General features: G+C 41.5%; 1 protein-coding gene and 1 long non-coding RNA gene across 2 annotated transcripts in view; both read right to left on the bottom strand.

Moving 5' to 3' along the window:
* The window catches only part of Aldob (aldolase, fructose-bisphosphate B), a 150,153-nt gene that overhangs the window by 80,130 nt on the left and 50,708 nt on the right, over positions 1-19,315 (bottom strand). The gene's annotated exons all lie outside the window — the stretch shown is intronic.
* On the bottom strand, positions 18,530-19,240 carry LOC142847348 (uncharacterized). Its single transcript, XR_012910149.1, has 3 exons — positions 19,040-19,240; positions 18,843-18,946; positions 18,530-18,714 (listed from the first exon to the last, which is right to left on the bottom strand). It is a non-coding gene; the product is annotated as an uncharacterized LOC142847348 (long non-coding RNA).

The raw sequence follows: 19,315 nt of genomic DNA, 5'->3' as shown, positions 1-19,315 counted from the left end.
TATGAAAAGGAATTGTAAACAACGGATTTTCAGAAATAATAATAATGCATCTTCTAGAAATAACAGAAATAGGAGGACTCAGCCTTCAGGTTTATGTAGAACATGTGGAAAAGGCAGACACTGGACAAATGAATGCAGGTCTACAAGAGATAGTCAAGGCAACCTGATACAGACGGGAAACGTGAGAGGGGGGGCCTCACAGGCCCCAATGGCAAACATGGTTCAGTCATTTCCAGTTTCTGCAGAGAACGTGCCTCGCCAGGACAATTGGGAAGCCACATATCTACTGTTACAAGCAATAGTGATCAGAAAGATGAGTTACGTGTGTTTTGGCAAACTTCTATAAATGATCAAAGACCTAAGCTGAGAGTGTGTGTAAATGGCATTTTTATTACTGGCCTGCTGGACACAGGTGATGATGTAAGTATCATTACCCCAGAATCTTGGCATCCGTATTGGCCTCTTCAGAATGTAAATGTTCAGCTCCTGGGAATTGGAACCCTATCTCGAGTAAGGCAGAGCACGAGATGGGTTGAATGCATAGGGCCAGAGGGACAAATAGGAAAATTAAAGCTATATGTAGCCAATATCGCAATGAATTTATGGGGTCGTGACCTATTACAACAATGGAATACCGAAATTAACATTCCTGCTACTTCTAGAGCCTGTATTCCTGAGAATAATATCAAAAGATATTACAAACGGAGAAAACCGGCCATTCGGGCTGTGCAAGAACAAGCAATTGATGTCCCTTCAGAGATACCAACAGCCTTGCCTCTAAAATGGTTGACTGAGAAACCAATATGGACAAAGCAATGGCCTTTAGCTGAGGAAAAGCTACAGGCTTTAGAATAGCTGGTAAAAGAGCAATTAGATGCTAGACATATAGAAGAATCTACCAGCCCTTGGAATTCTCCTGTATTTGTGGTTAAGAAAAAATCAGGTAAATGGGAGAATGGTGACAGATCTCAGAGCTATAAACAAGGTTATTCAACCTATGGGCCCTCTGCAATCTGGAATCCCTCTGCCCTCTTTATTACCAAAAGGATGGCCTCTAGTAGTTATTGATTTAAAGGATTGGTTTTTCACTATACCTTTACAAAAAGAAGATAGAGAAAAATTTGCCTTCACAGTGCCTACTTATAATAATTCTCAACCTTCGAGGAGGTACCACTGGGCCGTCCTCCCCCAGGGTATGTTAAATAGCCCCTCCTTGTGCCAATATTTTGTGAATCAACCATTGCAAATGATATGCAACAAATTTCTCAAATCGATAATATATCATTACATGGATGACATTTTCTTATCTGATTCAAACATAGATACCTTGAACAGACTGAAAGAAATACAGATACTTTTACCCAAATGGGGATTGCAAATTGCTCCTGAAAAGATTCAGAAGGGGCGATTCTGTTAATTATTTAGGTTATAGAATAGGTTTGCAAAAAATTAAGACACAAAAGGCACAAATTCGGAGAGATCGCCTACGGACTCTTAATGACTTTCAAAGACTGTTAGGAGACATTTCCAGTCTACAACCAGCTATTGGGATAACACCTGATCTAATAATTCATTTGAACAAAACCTTGGATGGTGATAAAGATTTAAACAGTCCCAGAGAATTAACAGCTGAAGCAGAAAAGGAACTGGCAATGATTGAGGAGAAATTACAACAGGCACATGTGGACAGAGTGAATCCAGAGCTCGATTGTATTCTCATCATATTACCATCAAAAATTTCTCCTACAGGAATTTTAATGCAGAGAGATGATATTATCTTGGAATGGATCTTTACCACATAAACCAAGTAAGAAACTGAAAACTTATGTGGAAAAAGTCTCTGAGTTAATTATAAAAGGCAAGCTGAGACTTCATCAACTAGCAGGTATAGACCCAGCAGAAATTATAGTGCCTTTCACTGCTGATGAACTAAAGAAATTATTGGAAGATAATGAACCATGGCAAAGAGCTTGTGCTAATTTTTTGGGAGACATTAATAACAACTATCCAAAAAGCAAGCGGCTTAACTTCATAAAGAGAACTTCTTGGATCCTTCCTCGAATTGTCCGTGATGCTCCAATAACTGGAGCCCGTACATTCTATACTGATGCCAATAAATCAGGGAAGGCAGGTTACAAATCAGAAGACTTGGGTAAGGTGGAACAAAGCCCTTATGATTCTGTCCAGAAGGCAGAATTATATGCCATTCTTATGGTACTAAGAGATTTTAAAGAACCTATTAATATAGTTACTGATTCACAATACGCAGAAAGAGTTATTTTACATATCGAAACTGCTGAATTTATACCTGATGATACAGAACTAACCTCATTTTTTATCCAGGTTCAAGATTTGATCAGGAACAGGCTTTGCCCTATGTACATAACACACATCTGATCCCATACGGATCTGCCAGGTCCTCTAGCACAAGGTAATGCAGAAATTGATCAATTATTGATTGGTAGTGTGCTACAAGCCTCTGAATTTCATTAAAAAAACATCATGTTAATAGCAAAGGTTTGAAGAAAGAGTTTTCTATTACATGGCAACAAGCTAAGGAGATTGTAAAGAAATGCCCTACTTGCTCTTTCTATAACCAAACGCCACTGCCAGCAGGGGCTAATCCGAAGGGCACCCATAGGAATGAAATCTGGCAGATGGATGTGTTCCACTTTGCAGAATTTGGCAAATTGAAGTATGTTCATCACACCATTGACAATTATTCAGGCTTTCAGTGGGCAACTGCTTTAAGTTCAGAAAAAGCTGATTCAGTAATCACTCATTTATTAGAAGTCATGGCTATCATGGGTATACCTACACAAATAAAGACAGATAATGGTCCTGCTTATGTCTCTAGGAAAATGAAATGCTTTTTTTGATTATTACAATATCAAGCATGTTACAGGTATACCATACAATCCTACAGGACAAGCAGTCATAGAAAGATCAAATCGAACTATAAAGGATATGTTGAACAAACAGAAAGGGGTGGAAAACACCCCCAGAAATAGGTTACATAATGCTTTGTTAACCTTGAATTTTCTTAATGCTAATGAAAAAGGAATGACAGCAGCAAAAAGACATTGGATAATGGAAAAGTCTGCTGAACTAAATCAACCAGTTTATTTCAAGGATGTGCTGACCTCACAATGGAAGTCAGGAGATGTGCTGCGTTGGGGAAGGGGTTTTGCTCTTATCTCCACAGGTGAGGAAAAATTATGGATACCGTCAAAATTAATAAAGGTTTGGTTTGAAGAAGAGAAGTCACTTGGAAAAGATAAATAACAATTCTTTCACAAGGATGGCGAGCATACTGATGGTAAGGATTACAGATAGGTTGGGGGCAGGGTTCTTTTCTTATCTCCACAGGAAAATACTCATCTTCAAAGAATTTAAGGGACCCTGAATATTTAATTACTGATGGATGGAAAATAGTTACGACCCACTAAGGATCAACAATAAAATTCTATACATTCTGTAAGTATTGATATTTTTACAAATATTTATATGTTTTATTGAACACTTCTTTATAAATGTGTAGAGCTGGTTTTGGAGTTGGACTATGGCTTAGTCCCTCTGCAATTCCAAGCCTGTTGATAAGAGATATTTCAGAGTTTCTGTCTCAGGTCAGGAGCCATGAAATGGGACAGAATAAGAATAATTTTGTATTTGATAAACTTTCTTTGCCTTTCCTTATATCTGTGTCTTTCTTTATATGTCAGTATATGTCCTTGTTGTTAATGTTTAAATTTCCCATAACAAACAACAAATTTTCCTACAGTAATCTTTGAAGTTTCCAGGATGAAGATGGGGCCCCACATCATCAACTCAATCTGGTTTTTATGACGTCATGAATATTTTTTTAAGCGCTAATATTAGACCTGTTTTTTGGTACCAACTGCATGAGACAATTTCGAATGATGCACATTTTTGACAACACTCTGGCCGGACCTTCTCAAAACGCTCAGAGACTAGTTATAATTTTCTTAGGTCAAAGGTTAATTTGGGAATTTTACCATCATTTGCTTTCACAGGGGCCCCTAAGAAGAACATCGCCCCCATGTCAGCTAGAAGCAATCTAAGAGGACGACGTCCCCTCTCCCAACAGAGTTTGCCCACAGGGTTAGGGACATCTTTTAGTGGTTGGTTTAGGGTTGAAGGGATGGGGAGATATTGTATGGAATTAGGGGTATATTAAAAAAAAGGGGGGGGATTAACTGGTTTGATGGGATGATTGGTATTTGTGACTTACTGTTTTTAGAAAATTATATTGGTACTGTTTCTTGTATATTGATATATTGAATATTGAATGTGAGTGTTCCTATCTCTATTTTTGCATAAGAGTATGCTTACATTGTATTGATACATCTACCATATCATAATGTACATTTCTACCTCTGATACTATTTATGTAATAACATTGTTTACATTTGATATGTAATGACATTGTTTACAGGTGAAGATCATTGTCTTCATATATTGCACAGTTGTTTATTCTCTTAGTTTTCAAATTAGATAGGTATTGAGAATTATATGTTTGTCATATTTATTTTTAGGTTAATCAGGTCTTTTAGATACAGAGAGATTATATTTAGTATAGATAGTATAATCTTCAGCCTCTTTGAAGAGCTGTAGAAAATGGCCTTTAATCTAACCTAGAATTCTATGCCAATGAGACACAATTACTCCAGGCAACGTCACTCTACTCCCGAGGGAACGTTGAGCACCAAAGACACTCCACTGGGAGCTTGTCTTCTTGGCAGAACTGGGTTAAGAAAAGCCCATACCTCAACTACTGACTAAGATATGAAACAGGATTGTCTTATCTTGCCAAGACAGGGTAGGATAATTCTAAGAAAGTTCCTTGCGTTTGATAATGGTATGTCAGTTATGTTAGGCCTTAGCCAAAGTTGGTTGACTCAACATTGCAAACGAGACTTTGGGTGATTGTCCAGGTCTCTGTCATTTGTTGCACATTTTGGATATCTCTCATTTGTTAAGGAATATTTATTCCCTTCTCAGATCTTTGATGGAGTTGAAGATTATTTAACTGTAGTGACTCTATATTATTTAGACTCCTTGAGATAGAATGTCTAGCAAAACTTTTTTTCCCAATATTGTTTGTTATATTTATCATTTGTTATTATTGTTTATAGTTATATTTGGTTTAGTTCTGTCTTATTTAGACAAAAGGGGGAGATGTAGGGTTCAGCCAGCCCCTTTAGGGGGCGGGTTTGCCTCGGGCAAATGTATACTGATAAATCAGGCATGCGGGAGGCTGCTCGTCCCTTTTCCTGCTTCCTGTGCTACGCGGGAACCTCGGTTCTGTAAGTTTATTTGGCCATTAAAGCTGTATATATTCTTTACTATCTGCCTGCATTTATTTACGCCGCTACATCAAAAAAATAAATAAATAGAATGTGAGGGAGGTGGAGGAGAAGAAGGAAGAGAGAGAGAGAGAGAGAGAGAGAGAGAGAGAGAGAGAGAGAGAAACCACATAATTTACATCATGTTTTGCAAAGTCAATGGGAGGATGTCTCTGAGTCTCATCAGTGTCTAATGCAGTCTCCACCCTGTCACATTGTCCTGTATCCTTTAACTTACACAGCGATAACTGCCAGATTTTCTAAGACATTTTACAGACAGAGAGATTTTTATAAATTTAATGGAAGTGTTCCTATTCCATACTTACTTTAATCTACTTTGGTCCATGGCTAAAAGTTATCTTTCCAAGATTGAAAAGTCACCAGATGAAAGGAATCTACTTTGCCCCCTCCAAAAAATGAAGTTCGGGGCTGGAGAGATGGCTCAGTGGTTAAGAGCACTGACTGCTCTTCCAGAGGACCTGCGTTCAATTCCCAGCACCCACATGGCAGCTCACAACTGTCGGAAAATGCAGTTCCACAAGATCTGACACCTCTACACCAATGCACATAAAATAATGTTAAATAAATCATTAAAAAAAATTAAGTTCAAGTTTGTGTGAAAGAGGCTGTCAAGATGGCTCAGCCTAAGGCACGTTCTACTAAGCCTAACAGCCTGAGTGCAATCTCTGGAACCTAGGTGGTGAAAGGAGAGAACTAACTTCCAAAAGTTACCAGGTGACAGAGTCACAGTGCATTTATTTTCACTGCCATTTTGATTTCTTGCACATCTGTGCCTGTTAGTTACAATTTTCTCATAATTATTGGGGTCAGAATTCCAAAATAAGATCTACAGACTAAACCCAAGGTGTTGGCAGAGCCTATTTCCTTGCATTCCCAGGTTCTATAGGTTGCCCACATTTGTTGGCCTGGGTTCCACATTACATAATCTTTCTTTCCCTTCTTCTGTCCTCATTGGACCTTCTTTCCCCTTGGACATGCTTGCTTTTCTATACAAAGACTTTTATGATTATATTAGGCCCTACCAGGATTACCCAGAATAATCTCCCATTTGAACATCCTTAGTCCCACCTGCATCTCCGAGGTGAGTTGTGATGCGCTGCAGTCATTTCTCACTGGCATGTTGGGTGAAGACTGCAGGCATTGAAAAGTGAGTGGAGCAACATTAGTAGAGTGGCCAAGGCAGACATAAGAGCAGCAGAGTTTGGGAGGATGGGAAGCAACTAAGACAGGGCAATGTGGAGATGGGTGGGCTGTGATTGCTTCTCAGTTCCTGGTAAAGTAGCAATGACTGTTTATTTCATGGAGGGAGAACAATCTTGGGAGAAACTGAAGACAGAGGAATGCCAGTCACAGTGAACTAAGCAGTTTTTAATTGACTTATGCACATGGGAGAAAGCCAACTGCTTGGGGTGAAAGTAACCAGGCATCATTGTGGGGAAACAAGGCACACAAAACTGGGAGGATACTTACCTGCTTTCACTGCTTTGAAACAAACCAGGTCTGCACCCATACAGGAAGAACTTGTTCCTCTGGCTCATGCACTCTCAGGGTGCAGTCCTGGTAAGTTTGCTCTTTTCTATTCTACATTCAGATCAGGGCCCAGCCCATGAAATGGTGGTGCCGCTCACACTTAGGGTGGGTCTTCCCACCTTCATTACCCAATTAGAAAAACGTCTTGTAGACATGCCCCGGGACAACGTAATTTATATAATCCTTTATTAAAACATCCTGCCGAGACGATTCCAGAAATGAACCACCACAAGTTGTAAAATTTAAGAACATGAAAGAATAATTTCAAAAGACTGACAGATTAAATACCAGGAAACAGGTATTAGATGTCTTCAGAATTTTCAACAGCAAATGGGTTCAGCAGGAAAATGGAGGAAGGTTTCCAAGTTATTAAAGGAAGAAAATTTAGAACACAGTGTTTAATAACCATGAAATTGGGATTCAAGTTTGGGAACGGTAAACGTTTTCTTAAATATAGCATTTATCACATTTTATGGTAACATGGAATTCTGAAAGGCTTTGTTTAAGCCATGCAAAGCCACCTCTAATCATTGATCAGAAAACTAAGGATTGTTCCATGCCTTCTAGAATTTTTTTTCAAAATGAATGTAAACTGAAGTTCTTAGGGGGAAAGCTGCATTTATGCTAATGATTCTATAACATTGATTGACTAATTTGAACTTTGTGGAGAATTGAAATGCTGTATATCCATAGCCAAGCTATCCTGGACTATCTTTAGATCCCCCAGCAGCATATCATTCCCTTCTGGTGACTATCACATACTTCTTTTATGATATACTAGCACACCCCTAGCTTCTACTAATCTAAAAGCTAATAATGTTATTTAATATTGTTACCATTTCAGACACAATATGGCCGACACTTCCGGCTTCCAGGGCCATGCATGTGCGGAGAAGTCCTCAGGCGTGACCCACGTGTGGCATGGTTGCATCATATACATACAATGCATCTGCCTGAGCCCTTGTGTGCAATCATGAGCTGTGTCATCTGCGTATGACACAGCCATGTCATCCCTCTGTGTGCATGGGCTAGGTGGCCTTTAAAAGCTGGATGCACCATCTTCAGCTCCCTCTCTCTGTACACCAACCTCACCAGGCATGTACCCCCCCCCCAATAAACTCCTAAGCGGGTTTGTTGCAAGTTCTGTGTTTTCTTCTCACACATGCCAGGTAATTCCACTGATGCCGTGAGATTCAGGAGGCTCTCCCTCCCTTCTCCCAGGGTTGGGACCTGAAACCGGGTATTATGTGTTCCATCTGCCTGAGCGCAACCTCTACACACACCACCGGTTTCAATTGGTGACTTTCCCCATTCTGGTCAGCTTAACCATTTCTCTGAACCAAAGGAATTGACCATTGAATTCCCAGCAATCTTCTGGTGTTTCTAGAAATGGAGGACCAACCTCAACCATGGCCTTCATGGCTATAGTTGAGCCCTTCACTGACATTCATCTCTGGATTGCTTCCCTTAGCTAAAAACATAATTGGGCAACCTGCCTCAGATTTTTTCTTTTCTTTTCTTTTCTTTTGGACCTCCAGTTGGCACTAGTAGAAGATGCCACACTCACTTTCCAATCTGTCCACCCCTTAATATCTCAAATCTCCTACCTCAACCTTATTCCCCATCTCATTCCTGCATAGAAACCTTAGGAGACCTACTGCCCATCCCCTCACATATACAGGAGGGCAAACTGTCCCAGGTCACTTATACCTGGTACACAGATGGCAGCTCCTTTTTATGTGAAGAAACTCATAGGGCAGGCTATGGCAGGATCCCTTTAATGTAATTCTTGTAACTCCCACAGCTGCCAAGCTTGAGGGACTCTCTCATTGGATTTACTGTCTCACCTTTCACTCTTCCAACTCAAGATACCCCCTCATATATGGTAACTCAAACAAGACCCTACTCCCTTAAGTTCCAGAGGACACCAAGATCAGCCACTTTTTCTCCAGATCCAGAAATAAGTTTCCTCACTGTACTCAACTCTCCTGTGCCAAAAACTTCATATACTGTCCCTCTTCCTCTTAGCTGCTTTACCAACTTCTCTATATCTCCAATGTCATACTTAAATTTCCAGTTAACCACTCAGCTGTTATTACAGGGACCATCATTAAACATAGAGCCAGAGGTACAAGGATTGCCAAAAGTCCAGGTGGTAAGAAACAATAATGAGATTGGGGACATTCACAGCCCCAGACCCCAAAAACTCACAAAACAGACTTTAACATAACAGGTTTATCACTGACTGCAGCAGTGTCTCCTGGATGTTAAGGTAATATTGTGATGCCAAAGAGAACAAGTACCTTAAGATGTGCTTCAGGTAAAACATTGAGGGGTATAATAATTCCCTTTTCTAATAATTCCCCCTTCTTTTCCTTCCTCCTCCCCACCATCTTCTCTTCTAATACTATACCATCGTAATCATAAGCTGTTAATATGTCTAAAATCTATTTCTTTTAAAACATTTTTTCATAAGCTCCAGGGAGCCAAATGGACCTATCTAAATGGACCAGACTCACCCAGAATAAGTATCATTTAATTCTTTCCTTATCATTCCTGGTCTTGGGAACCCCTGGGAAATTCCCTCCTCCACCCCTCACAAAAAACCCTCTATCATTCATCTTGGGACTCGTCTCCCTTAATCACCAGGATCTAAAATTTTTCCAGACATAATTTTCTGCCTTTCCTGCATTTTTAGAGGTCCAAGCTGCCAGCCAGTTACACTGAGCCCATAAAAAAAAACCTCAAAAGTAATCAGGCACCCCAGGACATGGTTAAGCATCTCAACTCTCCGACACCCACAAACTCAGCAAAAAGCAGTGTCAAGAGACCTAACGACACCCACAGAATCAACAGGAAGCCATCATGAGAGACTTTAAGATGCCCTATTCCCACCCATTAAAGACCCCAAACTCCCCAAATTTTTATAATAAACAAAAGGGTGGAATGTTATGATTTCAGCCACAATATGGCTGACCCTTCTGGGTCTTAGGACCATGCATGTACTGACAAGCCCTTAGGCAAGACCCACATGTGGCATGGTTGCATCATCTACATATGACGCAGCTGTGTGAGCCCTTTGCACATGTATAAGCTCCGTCAGCTGCATATGATGCAGCCACGTCATCCCCCTGAGCACATGCGCTAGGTGGCCTTTAAAACCTGGACACGCCATCTTCAGTTCTCTCTCTCACTCGCGTTAGGTAATTTCAAATACAGTAGAGATCCACCCCTTTATTGTAATCTTCTTACCCAATGTTTCCAGAAATACATTTGATCAGTGCCTTGATTTATATACAGGTTAGTTTTGTGAGCTTCACAGATCTAGGGTCCTCTGGAATACTGGCCTCTGGGCATTCTTGAGGGGAGTGTCTTAATTGGTTGAACAGAGAAGCTCTGCCAATATGGACAGAGATCCTGGACAATGTAAGAAGGGAAAGTGAACAGGGCACAGCTCTCATTAGTGTGTTTCTTGACTGAAGATGGCAGGCTGCTGTTATGTTCTATTCGTGGAGTCCCGCAAAGACCACCAAGGAGTCCTAATCTGTATGCAAAAGCTAAGAGTTTTATGCATTCAAACCTGGGCTTAACCCTCCTTGAATGGAAAGGGTCCAGCCCAGGCAGGGTAGGGTTTTTATCATAGTAGAGGTGAGGGTGGGGAGTTTTCAGGGCTCAAGACCTTGATTGACTGACATTTGTCTAGGAGTGTTTTGGTGGAAAGGCTTTGGTCCATTCTGGGTTCAAGGACATCTGGCTATCACATTTAATCTTATCCAATGTTTAGGATTTTCAGAATGTCAGGTACTTACTCTTAGATGCTGGCCTTTACCTGAGTTGTATCAGCTTAAGGCTTTTCCAGAAATCAGGTGATGCTTGCCAGCAAATGAAAACTCAGACCTACTCTCTTGGCTAGTCTCTATCAAGCCTGTCATGGCAGAAGTGTGGCCTGGGCCCCATAAATATGGCCAGGCTCCCACAAGCTCCATAGCTGCCTGAAGTTGCTGATGTCAGAATTTCCACACTATGATTCATTACAGTTCTTGAACTGTGAGCAAAAACAAACTGTTTCTTCTTCAACTTGGTTTTTATTGGGGTATGTCACCACACCAGGGAAAGTAACTAAGACAATCCATGCTTTGTTGTATTCTGTAACTATATATTATGAAATCATTACCATACGTAAACACAGTATTTGGGGCAATTTGAGCCCAAGTTCTTAGGCCAGGTCACTCAGCTTATCTCCCTGACAAACTTTCTTTTCTCTTTAAGGTAAGATCTCTGGTTTTGTGTTGACACTAAAACCTTTGTTCCCTTGATAACCATTATGTGGGAGAAATTGAAAACAACCATAAAACTAAAGTTTTTTTTTCTTAATTAGGGTTTTGTTGTTGTAAAGAGACACCATGACTATGGCAACTCTTACAAGGGAAAATACTTAACTGGGGCAAGATGGGTAACGTGCAGGGAGATGGCGCTAGAGAAGTCGCTCAAAGTTCTACATCTTCAAACACAGGCAGCAGCGGAGACTGTGAGCCATGCTGGATGGAACTTGAGCATACGAGACTTCAGAGCCCGCCCCCACAGGGACACGCTTCCTCCAAAAAGGCCGCAGCTCCTAATAGTGTCATTCCCCATGGGCCAAGTGTTCAAGCATATGAGTCTATGGGAGCCCATACCTATTCAAACCACCTGGCCCCCATAGGCTTGAAGCCACATTATAATGCAAAATCGATTTAGTCCAATTTTAAAAGCACTCCTAGTCTATCACAGTCTTCACAATGTCTAAAAGTCCAAAGTTCTTTTCTTAGATTCATGAAATCTCTTAACTGTAATCTCCTATAAAATCAACAATCAGAAAACATATCACATACTTCATATAATGGCACAGGATGAACATTAATATTCCAATAGGAGGAAAGGGAGGATAGTGAGGAAATACTGAACCAAAGAAAGACTAAAAAAAAGGTAGGTAAACTCCAGATTCTCCATCTCCATGCCTGGGGTCAAAACATTCTTCAGATATACAACTCCTTTAAGCTTATTTCTCTTTGGCTGGTTCCACTCCCTGTTAGCAGCTTTCCTCAGCATGACTCTGGCATCTTCAACATCTTGGAGTCTTCAAGGCAGTCCAGGCTTCACCTTCACAGCTTCACACAATGGCCTCTCTGTAGTAATAGGGGGAGCGGCGGCGGGGCTACATCCCCAAAAACCCCAGCCGCCTGCTCGGCTCGGCTAGCTTATGCCCCGAAATAATTACACAGACACTGTATTCTTTTAAACACTGCTTGACCCATCTCTATCTAGCCTCTTCTAGGCTAACTCTCGCACCTGGACTAGCCCATTTCTTATCATCTGTGTAGCACCGGTCTTACCGGGAAGATTCTAGCCTAAGTCCATCCTGGGTTGGAGCTTCAGAGCTTCATCGCGTGTGTCTGCCCAGGAGCCGGGAGCATGGCGGACGTCTGCTCCCGAGAGGAGCGCTGTGGAGTCTGAGCTCACTTCCTCTTCCTCCCAGCGTTCTGTTCTGTCTACTCCTACCACCTATCTTCTAACCAATGAGATGGGCCAAGGCAGTTCCTTTATTGCTTAGCCAATGAAATCAACAGATTGACATATGACACTCCCACATCACCTCTCCATCATCCCGTCCCTCTATCTTTGACTCTAAAGCCAGAATCACGTGGCCGAAAACTGCCAAGGTCTGCTGTTTTCTGGGACTGGAACATGGCCCCCTCATTCAATTATATATTCATCAGCTTTCTGTTTTCGATGGTTTCCCTCACTGTCTAAACTTGGCTGTTCTGGAACTTGCTCTGTAGATCTCTGGGCTGTCTCACCACTAGTTAGACATCCAGGCAGTGTCAGCCATTGACTCCCTTGTAGTAGTACTTTCTCATTGCTACTGCCAGTAACGACACAGACACATCTTATTAATTATGTGCCAATAACGACACAGATACATCTTATTAATTATGAAGGTTTGGCCTTTAGCTTAGTCTTGTCCCTAACTGGCTCTTATAACTTTATTTCTTCCAGACAGGACTTTTCTGTGTAACCACCCTGGCTGTCTTGGAATTCCCTTTGTAGACCAGGCTGACCACAAACTCAAAAAGATCTACCTGCCTCTGCCTTCTGAATACTGGGATTAAGGCATGTACAACTACTGCACAGCTTTTCCCTCTATTTCTTTAAGTGATTTATTCACTTCCTGTTTAAGGACCTCTTATCATCTTCATAAGTTTGGTTTTAAAGTCTTGTGTTTCGGTTTAGTTGGAATATCCAGGGCTGCTGTAGTACGGTAGCTAGACTTGGGTGTTGGCATATTATCTTGGATGTTGTTGTAATTTATGCTGGTGTTTAGTAGGCATCTGAGGTTGGGATGACTATAAGTTATGGTGGTTTGAAAGAAAATGGCCCCCAAAGGGAGTGGTACTAATGAGAGGGGTGGCCTGGTTGGAGTAGGTGTGGTCTTGATGGAGGAAGTGTGTCTCTGTGAAGGTAGGCTTTCAGGTCTCCTATATCCTCAGGATACCACCCAGTGAGACAGTTCACACTCTGCTGCCTGTGCAAGATGTAGACCTCTCAGCGTCCTCTCCAGCTCCATATCTCCTTGCACACTACCATACTCCCAGCCACCATGCCCCCTGCCATGATGATAGTGGACTAAACCTCTGAAACTGTAAACCAACACCTCAATTAAATGTTTTCCTTTTTAAGAATTGCCATGGTCATGATGTCTCTTCCCAGGAATAGAAACCCTAAAACATTGGTTTAGATGCCGATTTCTGAGTTTGTCTTTGTTGAAAGGGTATTTTGTTCCTTGGCTTCTGTTTTCCCTCTGGTCTTCTGGCCAGTGTGGCTTGTGGTTGAGCTGGGGGTTTCCAACCAAGTTGTGTGCTGAACTTTTGGTGGCAGGTGTGGCCTATGATCAAGCAGGGGATCTCTGCCTGAGTTGAGGGTTGGGACATTGTGATGAGGATGGGTGGGGAGATTGGGAATGGGGGACATTGGCATTGAGAAAGTGAGGGGGTTCGTGGGTGGGTGCCCTGTTGGACTTCTGGCAGTTAGCATGATTAATTTTTATGCTTATCATTCACTTTCATTACATTATATATTATATGTATTATATTACTGTTTTGTGCAAGTATACTCCTTATCTTTCCTTTGCTGTTGATATTTTCAAATCTTATAATTCCACACAATTTGCCTTTGTAGCATTTTCATTTCTTCTGTAAATTCAACTTTTTCAGCTAATTCTCTCTTATGGTTTTGTGAAATACCGTGTTAGTTGATCACTGAAAGTCAAAGAAGCAACCTAGCCTACCTCTTCTGTCATTTGTGCTTGAAATACCAAGTGCAGTGACCAGTCACCAGGAGACATGGAAAGGCTTGATGTGATTTGTCTCTTCCCATCATAACTATGTTACCTGTATGGTGATTTGAGGACGATGGAGGAGCCACAGCACTTGCATTTTGTGTAGTCACAGACATTACAATGGGTAACTGAAGCTGAACCACAGTCGATGAGGTCGGGGCTTATTTAACTAAGCGTGGCAACCGAAAATGCTGCGTTGAAACTGTGCAAAATGCAAATGGCTTGTGCATAAGATCTTACAAACTCCCCACACGAAAGGGTAGATTGGAGAATTATGTGGCCAGAGATCCCATGGAGACATTGCCTCTGCCTTGAATTTTGCAGTTTTAGCACCTAGGCTTTGAATTACCTTGTGTGATGGTTACCTTTTGTTTAAAGTGTTGGATTCTTATCTGAGCTCTTCCTGAAGGAATGAGAGAGCCTTTGTAAAATTTAGTTAGGAGAGAAACCCGGAAAACCAAGAGGTCTCATGGCTGGTAATTGCTTGAGGAAATGGTTCCTTTAAATAACTCCAGATAAGAGGTTTTGATATGTTTTTGAAATTGCTTGCTAAGGGTGTAAATTGGGTGATAATGAAAAGTTTTAGGGGCAGTCAGTTCACAGAAGTTGCTTCCATTGCTGCTGTTAAGCCTAAACTCATCCTAGAATTTTTCCACGGACCCACACAAAAAAAGAACACTGGCAGAATTACTTACATAAGAAAGGAAAGGGAGGAAAAAAAGATATGTTGTAAGAAATTTGAGAAGGGGGAAGTTTGTCAGAAGACACCTATACACACAAAATAAATCTAAAAAAAAAATAGAAGTTTGTAAAATAGAGGCGATAAAAAATTCTTTGTTTAGAAGAAATAAAACCAAAATATAAAATATAAAAATAAAAATAGAGAACATCCCTTTGAGAAATGTGACATAGACTTTAGTGTTTCGAGATAAGTGTGAAGCCGGGCGGTGGTGGCGCACGCCTTTCATTCCAGCACTCGGGAGGCAGAGGCAGGCGGATCTCTGTGAGTTCGAGCTAACAAGAGCTAGTTCCAGGATATGCTCCAAAACCACAGAGAACCCCTGTCTCGAAAAACCAAAAAAAAAAAAAAAAAAAAAAAAAAAAAAAGAATCCAGTGTGAGGGAAGGGAGAGAAAAAGCAGGTGAAGACGGTTAACTTACTGCTCTGCAAACAAAACAGCAGTAAAGCAACTAAATTGTGTGCTGTTTTGAGGCACACACTCAGATATAAGAAAATCACACAGTAAATTACACAAGTAAAAAGAAAAATCAAAGGAACGATAAACTCATGATCCAGAGCCATGGCTGTCACGTGGCAAGAGGTGACGGCAGATGGGGAGACAGTGATAGGCACAGAGTGTTGTGGAACTTCCAGCTTCTGTTTGGGGGGTGTGGGATCCAGTCCCAGTGCTGCTGTAACCTGTATGCTCACCTCTCACTTGTGGCTTCATCCAGCTTCCCTGGAATCTGGGACCAGACTGATCAGCCTCACTGTTCTAAGGGGAGGGGTGGCTTTTAGCAGTGGCCGTAGTCCTGAGTTCATGTGCTGAACTATTTAATGAGATGTAAGTCCGACTGTGTTGCCGAGGCTGACTTTGAACCTTTGCACTCAAGTGATTTCCTTGTTCCCTCCTCTGAAGTTCTAGGGCTACAGGTGTGTACCACTGAGTCCAGCATTGTTGAATTTACTTTAAACGATAAAAAACACAATTACTTTTGAAGATAAAGTAAGAGGTAAAATAGAGATTATGAGTGGAGATTATTTGTGCAAATCCTGAATTAATAATATGTTGACTTAATGCTTTTAAGTTATTTTTATATAGAAATGAATAGGATACCTACATTCCTGCAGCCTCCTTAACCCTTTCAGCAATATGCTGGAAGAACCTTTTAGAGTCAAGAAATACAGCTCCTTAACAGTTTTGGTTACCACACACACATTTACTATGGACTTACAATAATTGCTTGAAAATTATCTTAAAATAGATTTAAAATTTGCCCTATAAGTAAATAGTTGTCCAGGTTTTCCAGGGTATGAGATGACAAAAATAAGAATAATACCTTGCCATCAAAGCAATAAAATGGGGACCGGACGAAACATAACCTGCTGCCACCTTGTGGCCGAATTATGTCATTAATGAAGACAGGTTTGAAGTCCAATTGGGTTCTTCAACAAATTCTATAGCTTGGGAAAACTTCCCTCTTACAAAAGAATCAAGTTAGGCACCGTGGCACATGTTTGTAATTCCAGCTCTTCTGAAGCGGAGGGAGAATATCCACAAGTTCAAGACTGCTGTGTAGTCATGCTGAAACACATGGTGAAACTTTCCGCAGAAAGACAGACAGCTGGACTCATGCCAATGACCCTAGTACTCAGGAGGTTAATACATAAGTTTGAGGACAGTCTCAGGGTCTTTCAGGATACATGGTGAATTCTACTCCAGTCTAGGGTCTCCTGTGAGGCTCTGTGTCAAAATTAAACAAACAATTCCCCCAATAAATAAAACTATTATTATTTTATTTAAATTATAATATTAAGAAAAATGATGAGACATATACAAGTGGAATCATATGAGGCTAACATTTAGATTGGTTGTCTAACAATTATCTTCCATTAAGTTGTTAGGCATCATCCAATGAAGCAAAGCCCTTAATGTTAAGGAAAAAGACTGGTGGATCCGTTTTCCTTTTCTAGTGGGAAAGAATTCTGCCAGTGGACTGCTTTTAGACTCCCATTACAGCCATTCCCTGGTTCTGCAAAATTTGAACTAACCAAAACCCATCACATAACCTCATGAGCCAATCTGGCCTCAAGCTGGCCTTTCTCTGTCGTCACAGCGCTCTCTCTCTCTCTCTCTCTCTCTCTCTCTCTCTCTCTCTCTCTCTCTCTCTCTCTCTCTCTCTCTCTCTCTCTCTCTGTGTGTGTGTGTGTGTGTGAGTGATCCCGGAAGAAAACGTTGGCATGTGTGAAGGCAGCAGATGACTTACTAGAATTTTTGAAAATGATAACTTCACCAGTAGCTGCGGGGGGAAAAAAGGTCACTCATATGGCGAGAATTTAAAATTTCAAGATAGGTCTGCTCTCGTCTCAGTATTTCCCCTGCACTCTAAAGTTAAGGTGACTCCGCTCATCTGTTTCCATTTTCCTAGAGTCTCTTCATTATTACACCCCCAGCTGGCTTCACTCTGAAGAATGACAGGCTAGTTCAGTCCTCACACAACAGCCGCGGGAGGACACTGATGAAAAAAGGAGACAGAAACAGGACAAGCATCTCTGCGCAGGGACCTGAAGCAGCAGTCCCTTAATTCTCTGGCTAGGGATGGCAGAAGGGAGCTCCTGTTTCTCATGTGGTCCTAATGAGCACCGCTGCACGGAGCCTGTACATGAGGGTGGGAACCGCAACTCCAGGGCAGACCTTAATCCCTCGTGTCTAACACCTTGGGAACTGGGCTCTTTCTCTTCACGCTGAAGATGGCTTTTTGTCTGTTTCCCAGTGGAAGCCATTGCTTGCTCTTCCAGGGTCTTTCCAGCAGGTAGGCCAAGGGGACAATCTTCAGCCTTCTGCTTCACCAAAGGGGAGTGAGAAGTTCATTTACAGACAATTTCCTCTGGACCAGGTAAGGTGCTGTAGCCAAGAGAAGTGCGACCATGGTTGGTCTTCTTATCTCGTGCATAGGTGAGACCAGTCAAGTACAAGGACATTTGCCACACTACCAGAAATTCAGTGTGGATTAGGTTTTTCTCCAAACATGCACACATGTATTGTTTTTCAAAGGTAGCACAGCCATTCTTCCATTCCTGGAACTTTATCTGATGGCACTGGGTAATTTGCTATGGTTTTGGAAGCTGTACAGTTTCTCATGAGCAGAAATGAGATTGATTACATTTCTCTAATTAACATGAATTTACTATAATTGAATCATTTATTACTAACTCAGAAAAATCAATGGTTAATGATTTTAAAACAGACTGGTACTGGTCTGGCAAGGTGTCTGAGAGGGTAAAGACACTTGCTGACCTGAGTTCACTCCTTGGGACCCATGCCATGGAAGTACCTATCACCCACTCCCAAAAGTTGTCCTCTGACATCTTCATGTGGGCACTCAAACACATACACTAATTATAAACAAATACCTTAATCGAAATATTATGTCTTGACTGGTACTGAAATTACACAGTACTAATTGGTTCCTTTTTGTTTGTTTTTTTTTTTTTTTTAAATAGCTTTGGAGCCTGTCCTCGAACTAGCTCTGTAGACCAGGTTGGCCTCGAACTCACAGAGATCCACTTTCCTCTTCCTTCCCGAGTGCTGGGATTAAAGGCGTGTGCCACCACCGCCCGACTAGTTGGTTTCTTTTCGTTTTTTCTGGGGCCTCTTCAGTATCTTATCCCCCCTAAACACAGAAGCAGTAGTCTTCAAACCTGTGGTGATAATTCATGGGATGGAGACTAGATGGGATAAGGGTATTTTTTTTAATCCCACAAAGGGCTAAAACCCTCCGGGTGAATTTAATCTGCCCCCCCCCCCATTTATATATGTGCTTATTTACTTATTTTTGGTTTTCTGGAGGTTTCTCTGTGCAGCCCTGGCTGTCCTGGAGCTGCTCTGTCGACCAGGCTGATCTTGATCTCAAAGAGATCCGCCCGCTTCTGCCTGCAGAGAGATGAATGAATTAAGGTGCTGGGATTAAAGGCGTGCACCACCACGGTCCCGCTAGAATTTCCTCTTAAGAACATCATACAAGACCTGAGATCTGTCCAGTCCCTTGGTTTCTCTGCAGAACTTTTCATCACCTTAAAAACAAAAAAAAAAGTTGTTTTAGGTGCTGGCGCTAGCCCGTTGGGAGATTGACAGGAGCACCAGCTAATCGGCAGTTTGGACGAGTTACGTTAGACATAGCAACAGAGAGCAAAACAAAACGCTTTCCAGCAGCAATAGTAAGGGGCTTCTACAGCACATGCTCCCTGACTGGCCTCGAACTGGCTACTTCGGGTCTTAAACCTAGGTCAGGTCCCGCCCCTC

Source organism: Microtus pennsylvanicus, chromosome 3 (genome assembly GCF_037038515.1).
Source record: "Microtus pennsylvanicus isolate mMicPen1 chromosome 3, mMicPen1.hap1, whole genome shotgun sequence".
Lineage (NCBI taxonomy): Eukaryota > Metazoa > Chordata > Mammalia > Rodentia > Cricetidae > Microtus > Microtus pennsylvanicus.
Note: the sequence above shows the minus strand (reverse complement) of the source record. Positions and strands in the feature narration are given on the sequence as shown.